At 34.8% G+C, this 15,317-nt stretch overlaps 1 pseudogene; it reads left to right on the top strand.

Annotated features, from left to right (window-relative positions):
* The first annotated feature begins 1,796 nt into the window (after window positions 1-1,796).
* On the top strand, window positions 1,797-2,729 carry LOC140522031 (olfactory receptor 5A2-like; annotated as a pseudogene).
* The last annotated feature ends 12,588 nt before the right edge of the window (window positions 2,730-15,317 follow it).

Here is a 15,317-nt window from a genome sequence, read left to right as displayed (position 1 = left end):
ATGGGAAAAATGACAACTAAGCCTGTAAGGCCTTGAATTTTTCTAGAAATAGTAAATGACATGTGTTTAAATGCATAGGATGATTAATACTAATAACAATAGTACTCTCATTTATGTAGTATGCCAAATACTTCACATATTATTTTATTTGTTCTTCAAAACCAACCTATTAGGTAGGTGCTATTATTAACTCCACTTTTCAGATGAGATAACTGAGGCTATGGCACATTAAATTATTAGTTCAAGGTCACACAGCGGGTAAATGACTAAGGCAGAATTTGAACTAAAGTATTCCTGACTCTAATTCCTGTGCCCTGTTCATTGTGTTCATCAAATGCTTATTGTCACTTATTTAAGAAAAAAACCTTTTTTTTGACTAATTTTACTTTAAAAACCTGTAGCAAAAAAATGCGTCTGCACATATAATATATTACATTTGGCAAACTGTTTGTCTTAGACTTTCCTCTAAAGCTGTATATGCTGCACATTAATTGTGTGACTGTTGGCAGATCATTTCATTTTTCTGACTCTGTTTTCTCATCTATTAAATGGGGATAACAATAACAGTAACTTCAATATTAATTTCACTCTGTTTTTGTGTAAGGTGACTTAATTAATGTACACAGAAACCTTTAGCACCATGAAAGCCCTCTATTGATGTCATTTGCTTTTATTTTTGTTGTTTATGTTGTTGCTGGTGGTGATGATACAGATGATGTGTCACATAATGAATAATGGAGTTGGGGAGGCCAATATCTGAAGCCTAATATCTAACATTGACCAGCTCTGGGACCGTGGACAAGTCAACCTTTGTGAACGTCAGGAAATTCTCTCTTACCCATTAAATTGAATGGGAGTCGTGATATGCATCAATGAAGGAGGATCCCACAGCAATGAGATCACAAATTCTTACATATTTTCACCTTACACATAACTTCATTTATCTGTTCCTTTGTATGGCAGTCTACACGTTCCAAAACACTACTTGGTGTTTACAAGAATTATTGGAAGCTATTTACTAATCTACTTCATTGGTCATTTGCAGGAAGTTTGCTACTTATTCCAGAATCCTGGAGACTAAATGTGAGGTCTTTCCATTCCTTCCTAATGAAGAGACATTGAGTTCTCAACCTGAAAGGGGCTAGTATGACCCTGGACTTGGCTTAAGATTCAGTTTTGATTAAACTAACCAACTGATGTGTAATCTCAGATGCTGAGAGAGATACAAGAGAATGATCAGATTTCCTGTCTTGAAAGAGCTTCTGATCTAGGGGGAGGAGATAAGCTTGTTTTGTTTTTATACCATTTTATATTGTTCACCGTTTCATTTAACTTTAAATCTATGAGAAATTAAAAATGATTTGATAATTTAGAGAAGGGGAAATTGTATGTGGGTAGATGCACTTTGGGGAGGCTTCATGGAGGGCGGAAACTTGAGAAGGACCTTGAAGGAAGGACAGGAAGTATTTCTGTGGGGCATTCACATCTTCTTTCTTATGATGTGGTATTTTTTTAATGTTAAGCATATTTAATTAAATATTGATGTTTATAGTTTGACAGGAAAACAGTTTCCCAACCCTAAAATGGAAAGGAAAACCTCAAAATTTTTTGCAAACTTCAAACTCCTTGTGCAGACTGCTAAAGTAAAAGTCCACTTTGGGTTCTTATTTTTAATCAATTTCTCTACAATTCTCTGTGTAGGGTGCTTCCTTTTCAGACTTGGTAGGTTTGATTAATCCTTTGCATGTAAGCTACCTCTTCTTCTGGGAGATGTTGAGTTGGTCCAAATAACCAATATGACAGAGACAAATATAACTTTTGTGACTGAATTCATTTTCTTGGGTCTCTCTTCTCAACCAAGGACTCAACTCATCCTTTTCATCATGTTTTTATTCTTCTACTTATTGACAGTGCTTGGCAATCTCATAATCATCACAATAATCCAGAACGAACCCCACCTTCAATCCCCATGTACTGTTTCCTAACTAACCTGTCTTTCCTGGACATCTGTCTTACCAGCACCAGTGTCCCACGAATGCTTTCTATTATGTTGGGGAGGAAAAAGACGATCTCCTTTATTGGCTGTGCAATTCAGATGCATTACTCTCTCTCTCCTTTGCGATGATTAAATGTGTCCTCTTTGGAGTCATGGCATATGACAGATATGTTGCTATTTGTTCCCCATTGAACTACACAGTCATTATGAACAAGCGCACTTGCATTCACATGGTCATCACTTCCTGCACTAGCAGCTTCCTGAGTTCCATGGTGATAAAGGTCCTCAACCTGAGTTTGTCTTTCTGTGGGCCTAATGTACTGAACCACTTCTTTTGTGAAGTGCCCTCAGTACTCAGGTTAGCTTGCACAGACACCTCTGTCACAGAGCTGGTAGTGTTTATCTTCAGCATCATGATTATCTTCATTCCATTCCTTCTCATTGTCGTCTCTTATGCTCCCATTCTTCTATCAGTCCTCAGGATGCACTCTGCAGCAGGAAGACTCAAAGCATTGTCCACCTGTGCCTCCCACCTGACGGTGGTTGTCCTGTACTATGGGACAGGCATCTTTATGTACATGTGTCCTCAGTCTGAGTCCTCCCTGGGGGAAAGATCATTGCTGTTTTCTACACTGTGATCACACCAATGATCAACCCTCTGATCTACAGCTTAAGGAACCAGGATGTGAAAATGGCCTTGAGAAAAGCCTTCAGGAAACATAGCCTGGAATAGTGCATAGAGATAGGATACAAATTCCAAAGACTTTGGCTTGAATATTGGCCCGGACCCTCATTGTGGAGCTTAGTGAATTATTTCGTCTCTTGTTAGGGGTGTCCTGCCCTTGGAGGGATAATCTAAGGGGACAACTTAGGACTTTCCTTTTCTTTGTAATAAATAGACATTAAATTCTCATCCTGAAAGGGACCTAAAATGTGACCTTGGATTGAGCTCAAGCTTCAGTTTTAGTTAAATACTATATGTCTTTATAAATGTGCAATTCAAAACAACTGAAGTGGGAAGTGCAGACATTAATTGAGAAGAGACTGAAATGCTTATATTTTGAATGATTTGCACAGAACTGCAAAGTGAGTGATGGGGAGAGGCCGGTGTTCTTATAGATGAGGTGTCTTAGGGTCAAGGGAAGGAAGTGATTTTCCAAGTGTCACAAAGCCAGAAAATGTCAGCACCAAACTCAGGTCTCCTGATGCTTAGTCCAGTATTTTTCCCACAATTAGGCTGCAGCTTCTGTTATCATTAAATTCTTAGTCACTTCCATTTGGAACATAAAGTTTTCCATGGAATAATACAAAGGTACCATATGGTAAGAACCAGGAGACTTGTGTTTTATATCTGTCCATGACACTTACCCATTGTTTGACTCAGTAAATATTTCTTTGTTCTGTGCCTCAGTTTTTCCTTCAGAATAAGATCACAATGCTTCATTCCCTATTCCACAGCAATTTCGTGAGGAAAGCTTTGTAAACATCAAGCCGCAATATAAATATACATGTGAACTTATTTTGTTTTCAATATAGACAGAAATTTTCTTGAGAACAGTAATTATTTTCTTCATATCTTTATAGTACTAGAGTTGTTCGAAGTGCCATATACAGAGTAATGGCTTAATAAATGTCCATTAAATCGAATTATTTGCTGCACATTTTACAAAGTATTCCCAAACATATGTAGAATATAATGGATGGCTTCTGACATCCCTTCCAAATCAGTGATTAAATCCTTTTCTTTGAGTCACAATTTTTCCAGATGGACAAATAAGATATTGACCTAGAGTATCTGTAAAATTTCTTCTGGATCTGAATCCATTTGATCTTGTGAAAAGAGTTTATATGAGGAGTGTGTTTGTTGTAACATCATAGATTTAGAACTGGACAAGAATTAACTCATTATCTGGTCCAGTCCTCCATTACAAAAAATGCTGGTGATAAGGCTGTCCAGGTCCTCATGCATGTGATGAATGGTGGAGCTATCTGCTTGTCAAGGAGCAAATAATTGATCTGCATTGTGATACAACATGCCTCCTAGACCCCCCCAAAAATTGGATGTATATTAAAAATATAGACAACCAACCAGTTATTGAGCCTGATCAATTCAAAATTCCAGGTTGACTTTCTTCCCAGAACTTATGTAAAATTTTGTCTACAAGAAGCCAAACAACAGTTCGACAGGATATTCAAGGAAATTCCAATTAAGCCAGATCTGAGTTGCTGAGCACACAAAAGAGTCAAAGTTGCAATTGTTTACTTTTCCAGTCACCATCTAGCCTTGATTCACATATGAAAAGGAAAGAACTCTAGAATAGACAGGGAATCAGGAGACCTGCTTCGCCAGTTGTGGGACCTTTATCAAGTCACTTTCTTTCTCCTTGTGGCAGTTTCCTTATGAATAATATGATAAAGTGGATTAAATAATCTCTAAGTTCCTTACCAGACCTAACATCTTCAGATTTGTGTTTTAATGTTCCTTTTGCATCTGACATTGTATTTTCTCTGACATCTATACATTTTGACATTCTATATTTCAAAGTGTCTCCCAGATCTAACATTTTAAGGGTCTAACAATAAAATCACATTCCTTTTGACATTTGCTCTTGAATCATTCTAGAACATGTAACTCAATTACTTTAGCCTAATGAAGACAAAGGAATTTTTCATTGATAGCTGAACACCTTGGTTAATTTCAAGATTACCTTCTTAAACATCACTGATAAAGAGCAGTTGTGTAGCTGACAGGGTATTGACATGGAGGTGAAAAGACAAGGGTTCAAATCCCACCTCTGGCACTTGCTGTGTGACAATGGACACGTTGGAATCTCAGTTTCCTTTACTTTAAAATGAAGACAAGAATGCTTGTAGTACCTGCCTCATCAGATTGTGAAGTCCAAGTGAGAAAAAATACACATACATATATATACATGTATATGTATATATATATTATATGTATATATATGATACACATACACATATTCATATATATACACATACATAGATATATACATACACAAACTATCCAATTTACTTTGAAAGTTTAAAGTGCCATAAGTATAACCATAATCATTGTTAATTCTTCTGGTATTGTCAAAATTATTGTAAGAGATTGAGCCTTACACCAAGCATACAACAGCAATCAACTTTGTAACATTCACATTCAGTCCCTGATACCCGCTGCTTTTCTGGTCATTTGACTCTGTCTCCTTAAAGGTGAGTGTGAGAAAACTGAGGTCTCCAGGAGCTCTAGAAAGCCCACCTTGCCCAGTTTTGGTTTTGATTCCTATACAAAAAGATCCAGAACTAATGATAGTCTTAGTCCTGTGTAGGATCAGCCCAAGGTTTGTTCATGTGGCAAATGTTTCAACTCAACCATAAGACCAATGGAAATATTGAGATGTCAGAATAGAACCCAGATAGCTTCTGAGGTCTTTGATGTGCCTGGCCCTTAAATTTTTATGAGCATAAAAGCTTACTTGTCTCTTACCCGCGAAAAGAAAATACAGTACAATTTCAATGCTGGAAAGGATCTCTGAACCCAGGGCTTCTGGCTTCTTTGGCCCAGATAAACTCTGCTAATATAGACTATGTGACCTTGGGCTAATTTCACAACTGAATCTCAATTTCCTCATCTATAAAATGAAAGGATTGAGAATTGAACTGAATGGCTTACAAATTATCTTTCAATTCTAATAAATGATATGCTTTTATAATTTGTGATAATCCCCTCATTTCGTTGGTGATAAAATCCAGACAAACGAGAAGACTTTTCTGAGGTCACATAGTGAGTTAGTGGCAAAGAGGAATCAATAAGCTAAGTCTCTTCTTCTAACTTTTAGACCTCAGTTCTTCTCCCTAACCGTTAACTGAAGCCTTACTTATGATTGACATGAGAGAAATTTTATGATACTATAATGAATGATACAGCTTAACCTCTAATAGAACATAGCATATATCATTTTACATCTACACTAAGGAAAATAACATCAACACTGAAATTAATAATGACCTGTAAATGATTTCCCAGGAAAAAAAATTTCCTGATAACAGATTTGGATAGAATAAATAAGGAGGGTAAATGAAGGGGAACCGGAGAGAGTAAAATATGTCAGCAGAAGGAGGAAATGAAAGGCAAACTGGGTTATAAAAATAAACTTAATTTCCTTCTTAATTTAATCTTAGATACCTATAGGTGTAGACACTAAAGAATTGTTCACCATTCAGGAGGTATTCTTCAAATTATATATATTTTTCATGGAGAAAACCATAAATAATCATTAGCATAACTTCATTATCATTAATGGGTTTCTGATACTTTTCGATCAGTCTGATTTGTTGATATTTATATTAAGCTCTAGTGTAAGAAATGGGGCTACAGAGATTTGGGTGTGGCAAAGTGTTTATTGAGAAGGCCAAGGAAAGACCTAATGGATTGTATTTTGACATCCTGGACACCACAATGTGATTTAGTAACCCAAAAAATCATTGCCACAAAACTTTTTTTGAATTTTTTTGCTTTTTCTGTAATCACTATGTATCTGGTCATGTGAGTTCCCTTCTCAAGATGCTTCTTTATCTCTTTATATCTTCTAAGATTGAAAACAAAACTCCTTTCGCTAGTCATTTAAAATCCTTCACAACCTAGATTGGTTGAAGAAACTAATGGGTGTTAGGACCAGAGAGCAGGAAATACAAAACAACAGCATTAAAAGAACACACAATTACTATACAAGTAAAAGCTATTGACCTCAAAGGCAAGGTGCCAAAAGAAAATATGAGAATCATAGGTTTCCCAGAAAAGCATAACCTTTAAGATAATGACTATGACAAATACTATTACAACTACTACTGAAGACTATCAGGTAGGATAGTATAAGAAGATTGCCCAGAACTTCAGAAGAACTTCAGAATATAGGAAGCAAAGAAGAACCAATAAAACTAATTTATATTTTACCCCAAGAAAACAAAAGCCATTTCTAAGAAATGCCAAAAGACATAGAGGATAGATTAAACATTTCTGAACAAGAAATTCTACAAGTAGACAGTAAAAACGTCTTCAAATATTGAAAAAAAATACGAATATTATTCTTCAAGTCCTTGCAACAATAGAAGAGGATAGAATACTATATTTTTTAAAAACGTGTTAAAACTGTTAGCCAAAGTGTCATATTGTGCAATCGTATCCTTCATTATCAATGGGAAAAAACAAAAGATGAACATTCAACAAAAGAGGCACAGTGATGAACAATTCACATAATAATGAATAACGTTATCAATGGGATAGAAAATGAACCCAAATGAATCAGCAACATTCATGTATATTAGCAACAAAGTCCAGCAGCAACAAGTAGAAAGAGAAATTCCATTTAAAATAACCATAGACAATAAAAAACACTCTATCTGCCAAGACAAATGAAGGATTATATGAACACAATCTCAAAACATTTTTCATACAAATGAAGTCAGATTGGAATAAAATGGAAGAAAAAATATTAATTGCTCAAAGATATGCTAATAAAACGATAATTTTACCAAAATTAACTTACTTGTTCAGCATTGTACCAATCAAAGATATTTTGTAGAGCTAAAAACATCATAACAAAATTCAGCTGGAAGAAGAAAAGTCAGGGGAACAATAAACCTAATTAAGTATACAATTCTAACTAGCTCTATAGGAAGTAGAAGGGGAAGGGGGAAGCGGAAAGAGAGAAGAAAGGGGAGGGGAAGCTAAAAGGAGGGAAGAAGTAAGTAGTAAGGGTAAAGGGGAGTAAAAGGGAGAGGGGTTAAAGAAGGAAGGGAAGGCTGCAGGAGGTGGTGGTGAAAAGTGAAAACTATTGAGGAGGGGAAGGGAGTTAGGAGAACTAAAGGCACAAATGGTGGGAAACAGGATGGAGGGAAACACACAGGTTGTAATCATAACTGTGAATGTGAATGGAATGAACTCTCTCATAAAGGGGGGATGGATAGCAGAATGGATTAAAAGCCATAATCCTCCAATATGTTGTTTACCAGAAACATACTTGAAACGGGGGGATACACACAGGGTGAAGGTAAAAGGCTGGAGCAGAATATATTGTGCTTCAGCTAATGTAAGAAAAGTAGGGGTAGCAATCCTAATCTCAGACAAAGCAAAATCAGAAATAGATCTAATCAAAAGGAATAACAAAGTAAACTATATCCTACTAAAAGGCACTATAGGCAATGAAGCAACATTATTACTAAATATGAATACTCCAAGTGGTATGGCATCCAGATTCTTAGAGGGGAGGTTGGGGGAGTTGAAGGAAGAAATAGACAGCAATATTACACTAGTGGGGGACCTCAACCTCCCCCTCTATGAACTTGATAAATCTAACCTCAAAATAAACAAGAAAGAGGTTAAGGAGGTAAATAAAACTCTGCATAAGGTACATATGATAGATCTCTGGAGAAAACTGAAGGGAACAGAAAGCAATATACCTTTTTCTCCGCAGTACATGGCACATATACAAAAACTGACCATATACTAGGACATCAAATCCTCACGCTCCAGTGCAGAAAGGCAGAGATAGTCAATGCATCCTACTCAGATGATAGTGCAATAAAAATTATATGTAATAAAAGGCCATGGAAAGATAAACCAAAAATCAATTGGAAATACATAATCTAATCCTAAAGAAGGAGTGGGTTAAAGAAGAAATCATAGAAACAATCAACAGCTTCATTCAAGAGAATGACAATAAGGAGACAACCTACCAAATCTTATGGGATACTGCAAAAGCAATTCTTAGGAGAAGTTTTATATCTTTCAATGCCTACATAAATAAAATAGAGAGAGAGTAGATCAATGACTTGGGCATGCAGCTGAAAAAGCTAGAAAATGAACAAATTGAAAATCCCCAAGTAAATATCAAATTAGAAATACTGAAAACCAAAGGAGAGATTAATAAAATTGAAATTAAGAAAACTATTGACTTGAGAAATAAAACCAATATTTGGTTTTATGAAAAAACTGATAAAATTGATAAAACTTTGGTCAATTTGATTTTAAAAAAGAAGAAAATCATATTATTAGTGTAATAAATGAAAAAGGTGGACTCACCTCCAATGAGGAGGAAATTAAAGCAATAATTACAAATTACTTTGCCCAACTTTATGCACACAAATTCGACAACGTAAATGAGATAGATGAGTATTTTAAAAAATTCAAATTGGCCAGATTGACATAAGAGGAAGTTGAATACTTAAACAACTGCATCTCAGAAAAAGAAATTGAACAAACCATCAATGAACTCCCAAGGAAAAATCTTCAGTGCCAGGTGGATTTACAAGTAAATTCTATCAAATATTTAAAGAACAGTTAATTCCAATACTATATAGACTGTTTTAGAAAATTGGGGAAGAAGGAGTCGTCCTAAAGTCTTTTTATAATACAAATATTGTTTTGATACCTAAACCAGGAAGAGACAAAACGAAGACAGAAAATTATAGACCAATTTCTCTAACGAATATAGATGCAAAAATTTTAAATAAGATTTTAGCAAAACGAATACAGCATCTTATCACGAGATTAATACATTATGATCAGGTAGGATTCATAGCAGGAATGCAGGGCTGGTTCTATATTAAGAAAACTATCAGCATTATTGATCATATCAACAACAAACCTAAGAGAAACCACATGATTATCTCAATAGGTGCAGAAAAAGCTTTCGACAAAATGCAACACCCATTCCTATTAAAACGCTTGAGAAAATAGGAAGAAAGGGAACTTTCCATAAAATAATAAGCAGTATCTACCTACAACCTTCAGCAAGCATTACATGCAATGGAGTTAAGCCAGGTGCATTTCCAATAATATCAGGGGTGAAACAAAGATATCCATTATCACCACTATTATTCAATAGGGTACTAGAAATGTTACCTGTCACAATCAGACAAGATAAAGGAATTGAAGGAATAAGGATAGGCAAAGAAAAAACTAAGTTATTGCTCTTTGCAGATGATATGATGAAATACTTCAAGAATCCCAGAGATTCAAGTAAAAAATTAGTTAAAATAATAAATAACTTTAGCAAAGTTGCAGGTTACAAAATAAACCTGCACACATCTTATGTATTCCCATGTATTAGTAACAAAGTCTAACAGCAAGAGATAGAAAGAGAAATCCCATTTAAAGCTAGGGTAGACACTATAAAAGATTTGGGAGTTTACCTGACAAAACAAACCCAGGGAGTATATGAACACAATCACAGGATATTTTTGCACAAATAAAGTCAGATCTAAGTGGAAAAACATCAGTTGCTCATGGATAGGCCAAGCCAATATAATTAAATTGGCAATTCTGCTTAATTTAATTTGCTTATTTAGTGCCATATCAATTAAACTATCAGATAATTATTTTCTAGAGCTGGAAAAAATAATATCAAAATTCATCTGGAAGAACAAAAGGTCCAGAATATCAAAGGGATTAATGAAAAGAAATGTTGGGAAGGTGGCCTATCGCTACCAGATATCAAATTGTGTTATAAAGCAGCAATTATCAAAACCACCTGGTCCTGGCTAAGCAACAGCAAGGTAGAGAAGTGGAATATGTTAGGCACTCAAGAAACAGTAGGCAATGAATATAGCAATCTCCTGTTTGATAAACCCAAAGACCCCAGCTTCTGGGATAAGAACTAACTGTTCGACAAAAATTGCTGGGAAAACTGGATAACAGTGTGGTGAAAACTAGGCATAGACCCATGTCTGATACCTTACACAAGAATAAAGTCCAAATGGGTACACAATCTAGGTATAAAGATTGATACTATGGACAAACTGGAGGGACAAGGAATAATGTATTTATCAGATTTCTGGAGAAGGGAAGAATTTTTGACTGAAGAAGAGGTAGATAGCATTGTGAAGTGCAAGATGGATAATTTTGATTACTTTAAACTGAAAAGTTTTTGCACAACCAAACCTAATACAACTAAAATTTGGAGGGTTGTAGTATATTGGGAAAGAATGTTTACAGCTAATCTCGTGGATAAAGACCTCCTTTCTAGAATATATATAGAGAACTGAGTCAAATGTACAAGAATACAAGTCATTCCCCAATTGATAAATGGTCAAAGGATATGAACAGACAATTTTCAGAGGAAGAAATTAAAGATATCTATAATCTTATGAAAAATTCTCTAAATCACTTTTGATTAGAGAGATGCAAATTAAAACTACTCTGAGATACCACATCACGCTTATCAGATTAGCAAACATGAAGGAACAGGAAAATAATAAATGTTGGACACGATGCGGGAGAGTTGGAACACTAATTCATTGTTAGTGGAGCTGTGGGCTCACCCAACCATTCTGGAGAGAAGTTTGGAACTATGCCCAAAGGGCTACAAAAATGTGTATACCCTTTGACTCAGCAATATCGTTTCTAGGACTATATCCCCAAGAGATTATAAAAATTGGAAAAGGTCTCACACGTACAAAAATATTTATAGAAGCACTCTTTGTAGTGGCCAAGAAGTGGAAATCAAGGGGATTCCCATCAGTTGGGGAATGGCTGAATAAATTTTGGTGTACGAGTGTAATGGAATACTATTGGGCTATAAGAAATGACGAATAAGAAGACTTTAGAGAGGCCTGGAAAAATTTATATGATCTGATGCTGAGCGAAGGGAGCAGAACCAGGAGAACTTTGTGCACAGCAACGACCACAGTGTGCGAGAGTTTTTTCTGGTAGACTTGGATCTTCATAGAAGTACAACGACTTAAAAAATAAGAATCCCAATGATCTTCTAAGACAAAATACCTTCCGCATCCAGAGAAAGAACTGTGGAATTCAATGGCAGAATGTAGCAGATTATTTCTTTTTTGCATGTGTAATTAATGTGTTGCTTTGCTATATGATTTCTCCGATTTATTTTAGTTCTTCTATACAGAATGACTATAGTGAAAATGTATTCAATATTAATGTATGTGTAGATCCTATATAGATTTGTATGCCATCTCAGGGAGGGAGGGAGATGGTGGGGGTAGGTAGGAGGGGAAATCTAAGTTTTATGGTAGTAAGTGCAGAACACTGAAAATAAATAAAATTAATATAAAAAATTTGATTGCTGTCCCTTTGAACTCTGCTTTCCTTTTATAAATGCAGATCTAAGAATTTGTGATAGCAGGACCTCCCATGTATGTCAGGTTACTTGCTTTTACACCATTGTGCTATAAAAAATAATGAACAGGATGATTTCAGACAAAAAGAAAACCTGAAACATCTTAAATAATCTATTGCAAAGTGAAGAACATTGCACACAGTGGCAGCAATATTATAAAATGATCAACTAAGAATGACTTAATTATTTTCAGCATTACAATGATACAAGACAATTCCAACGAATTTATGATGAAAAGTGCTATCCACCTCCAGAGAAAGAAATGATAGAACCTAATGCAGATGGAAGTATTCAATATTTAAAAATTCTTTATTACTTTTCTTGGTCTTTTTTTCATTACATGACTAATATGAAAAAAGATTTGTATAATTGCACATGTATAACCTATGTTAAATTACTTAAGGTATTTGGTGAGGGGTGATGGAAAGGAAGGAAAATGGAGGGGAAAGGAAGAGAGAAAAATGTAGAAGTCGAAGTTTAAAATATTGTAAAAAATATTTTACATGTAATTGGGAAAATACAATATCATTAAAAAAGAAAACTTGAAAGCAACTTGACAGAAATTAGGTATATATCTCCTTCTTACACTGTATTCTAAGATAAGGTCAAATGGATACATGATTTAGATGTCCGTCCATAATGCATCCGTCCATATGCATGTATGTGTGACTTTACCATAAACAAACTAAATAGGACAGCATGCAATAGTTTTCATGTTGGACCTATGGATATGTGAGAAATTTAGACTAAACAAGAGATAGGGAACATTACAAGATATTTTAAAAAAGCGATTTTGATTATATTAAATCAAAGAGATTTTTCACCAACAAAACCAATACACCCATGATTGGAAAGAAAGTAGAAAGCTGAAGAAAAATACAGGAGTTTGGTAAAGGCCTCATTTCTCAAATAAATTATTTCTCCCAGACAATTCCCTGCTAGCCATACATTGAGAGGTCAAGGACAAAAAGAAATACCTCATACACTTAATGTGTGTGTGTGTATGTGTGTGTGTGTGTGTGTGTGTGTAAATAGATAGACAGACAGACAGATAGATAAATACATAGATCGATACATAGATACATAGACAGATAGATTGGCTATCTAGCAGCCAATTCTATTCCCCTCATTATTTTTGGTAGCAAAAAAAAAAAAAGTAATTGTCCACCTATGGGACATGTCTAACCAAATAGTGGTATATTTTTGTAACGTAGTATGGTCCCATGCTATAAGATATAATAAGGTTAATAAATATATAAGATCAGGAAAATATTTATGTGAACTGGTGCAAAGTAAAATCAGTAAAATCATGAAATAGTGTAAATGGAATCTTCAACAAAATAATTCAATTTGAAAGCTATGAAATTATAATGACAAGTTTACTCTCAAAAAGAAGACAGATCCTTTCATTTCTTTGCTGAGATGGGTATCCACCATTTTAAATAGTGATAGACTTTTGAGATATATTGATGTATTTGTTTGTTTTGCTGAACTTTTTTTCTTTCATTACAAAATGGTCCCTGGAAGAGGGAGATGATACAGTGGAAAATGCAAGTCAGGTGAAAACCGAAGAAAAAAATCGACATTTATTAAAATACTTATATCTTCATTTTCTCTATCATCTATCTTAATGGATATGTTTATATCATCTTCATCAATATTTGTATTCATATATTTTTAAGCAGGCCAGATTTCCCTTAATCCAAGTCACTGGTTAAAAAGAAAGGTGTAGATTTCATATGCCTGGGGTACTCCACAAGTAACCTCCTTTAAAGTTGTCATTAACTATTAATAACTATAACTTATGTCTGTTCACTCATTTAATTGTGAATCCACCTTACCACATTGTTGTCTAGACCAGATTTCTCAATCTTTTATTTTTATTAGGATAATATTATATATTTGTATAAATTATATAAAATTATCAAATATTTCTTAAAACCTATGTAAATTGTGTCAACAGCGTTTTTTTGATCTACCAGTTTAGTGAAACTGCTAATAGACGAAAAAGAAATTAACTGGCCATGAATTTTTAGAAAAATTTACTAATTAGCAATCATCTGTTTTCTCTCTTTCCCATTTCTACCTTCTTCATTGAAAAAAGAAAAAATAATACCTCTGTAACCAATATGCCATCAAGCTCCACCCCCATCCCCCCCCCAAAAGATTCCTGCATCAGCTATGTCCAAAACTTTCACCAAGATCACTACCTTTCAGTCTATATATGAGTACCATGAGTCCTCTTTGGTTCCTCTGAAATGGTGGCTTATCATTGTGATATCATTGTGTCATGACTAGCTCTTGATGAAATTGACTCTTTGATAGTACTACTTTATTGTGTAGATAGTCACACTCACATATACATACTGCAGCATTCAAAAATTTATTTTAATTCTGTTTAGCTAAAACTTAAGTTGGATTTAATATTCTCTTTCATGGTTCCTTTCCCTTATAAACTTAATCTATCACTTACATCCCAGATAATCCTAAAGTTTAGGCTTTTATATTGCAGTTACCTCCATCTTTATAACTTCATCCATCACCCACTTTGTGGAACTTGGTTAACCTAAAGGTCAACTCTCATTAATTTAAACCATTACAGCATCTCTTATCATCTGAAGACTCCTCTCACTGTCTGGCAACCTTTTTCTTGTTACAGTAAGCATATGTGGTTAAGGGGCTTTCAGAAATGGAAAGCCAAATGATGTAATCTCAATTCTGACTATGTCAACCATAGACAATCAGAAGCAGAAACACCTAGATTGCTGGAGATTTTGTTCTGTCATCTTACTATTTCTTATAAAAGACCTTGTCAGTCCCTACTAATGGTCTTTGGTCATTTCGAGGGGCTATTTGCCCATTTTTTTTGGTTACTCCTAGCCTAACTATTAAATTGATCATACTTGGAACTTTATCTCTCCGTTTATTGTAATTTTCAAATGTAATAACCTATTTCTTCCAGCAAAAACACTTTACTCAACATATTGCACCCAATCACACTGCATCCATGTGTCAAGTCTCATTCACCAATTGTCTTAATTCCTACTGGAAAGATATAAAGCTCAACCTTACTATAGAATTACTGAAAAATCTACTTGGTTTCTGGTTACTCTGGTTTTATTACCCTGTTGTTTGGGGAGCCTGCGACAATACTTTATCTCGCACTTTTATTC

This window comes from Notamacropus eugenii, chromosome 2 (genome assembly GCF_028372415.1).
Source record: "Notamacropus eugenii isolate mMacEug1 chromosome 2, mMacEug1.pri_v2, whole genome shotgun sequence".
In the NCBI taxonomy this organism is placed as follows: Eukaryota; Metazoa; Chordata; class Mammalia; order Diprotodontia; family Macropodidae; genus Notamacropus; species Notamacropus eugenii.
Note: the sequence above shows the minus strand (reverse complement) of the source record. Positions and strands in the feature narration are given on the sequence as shown.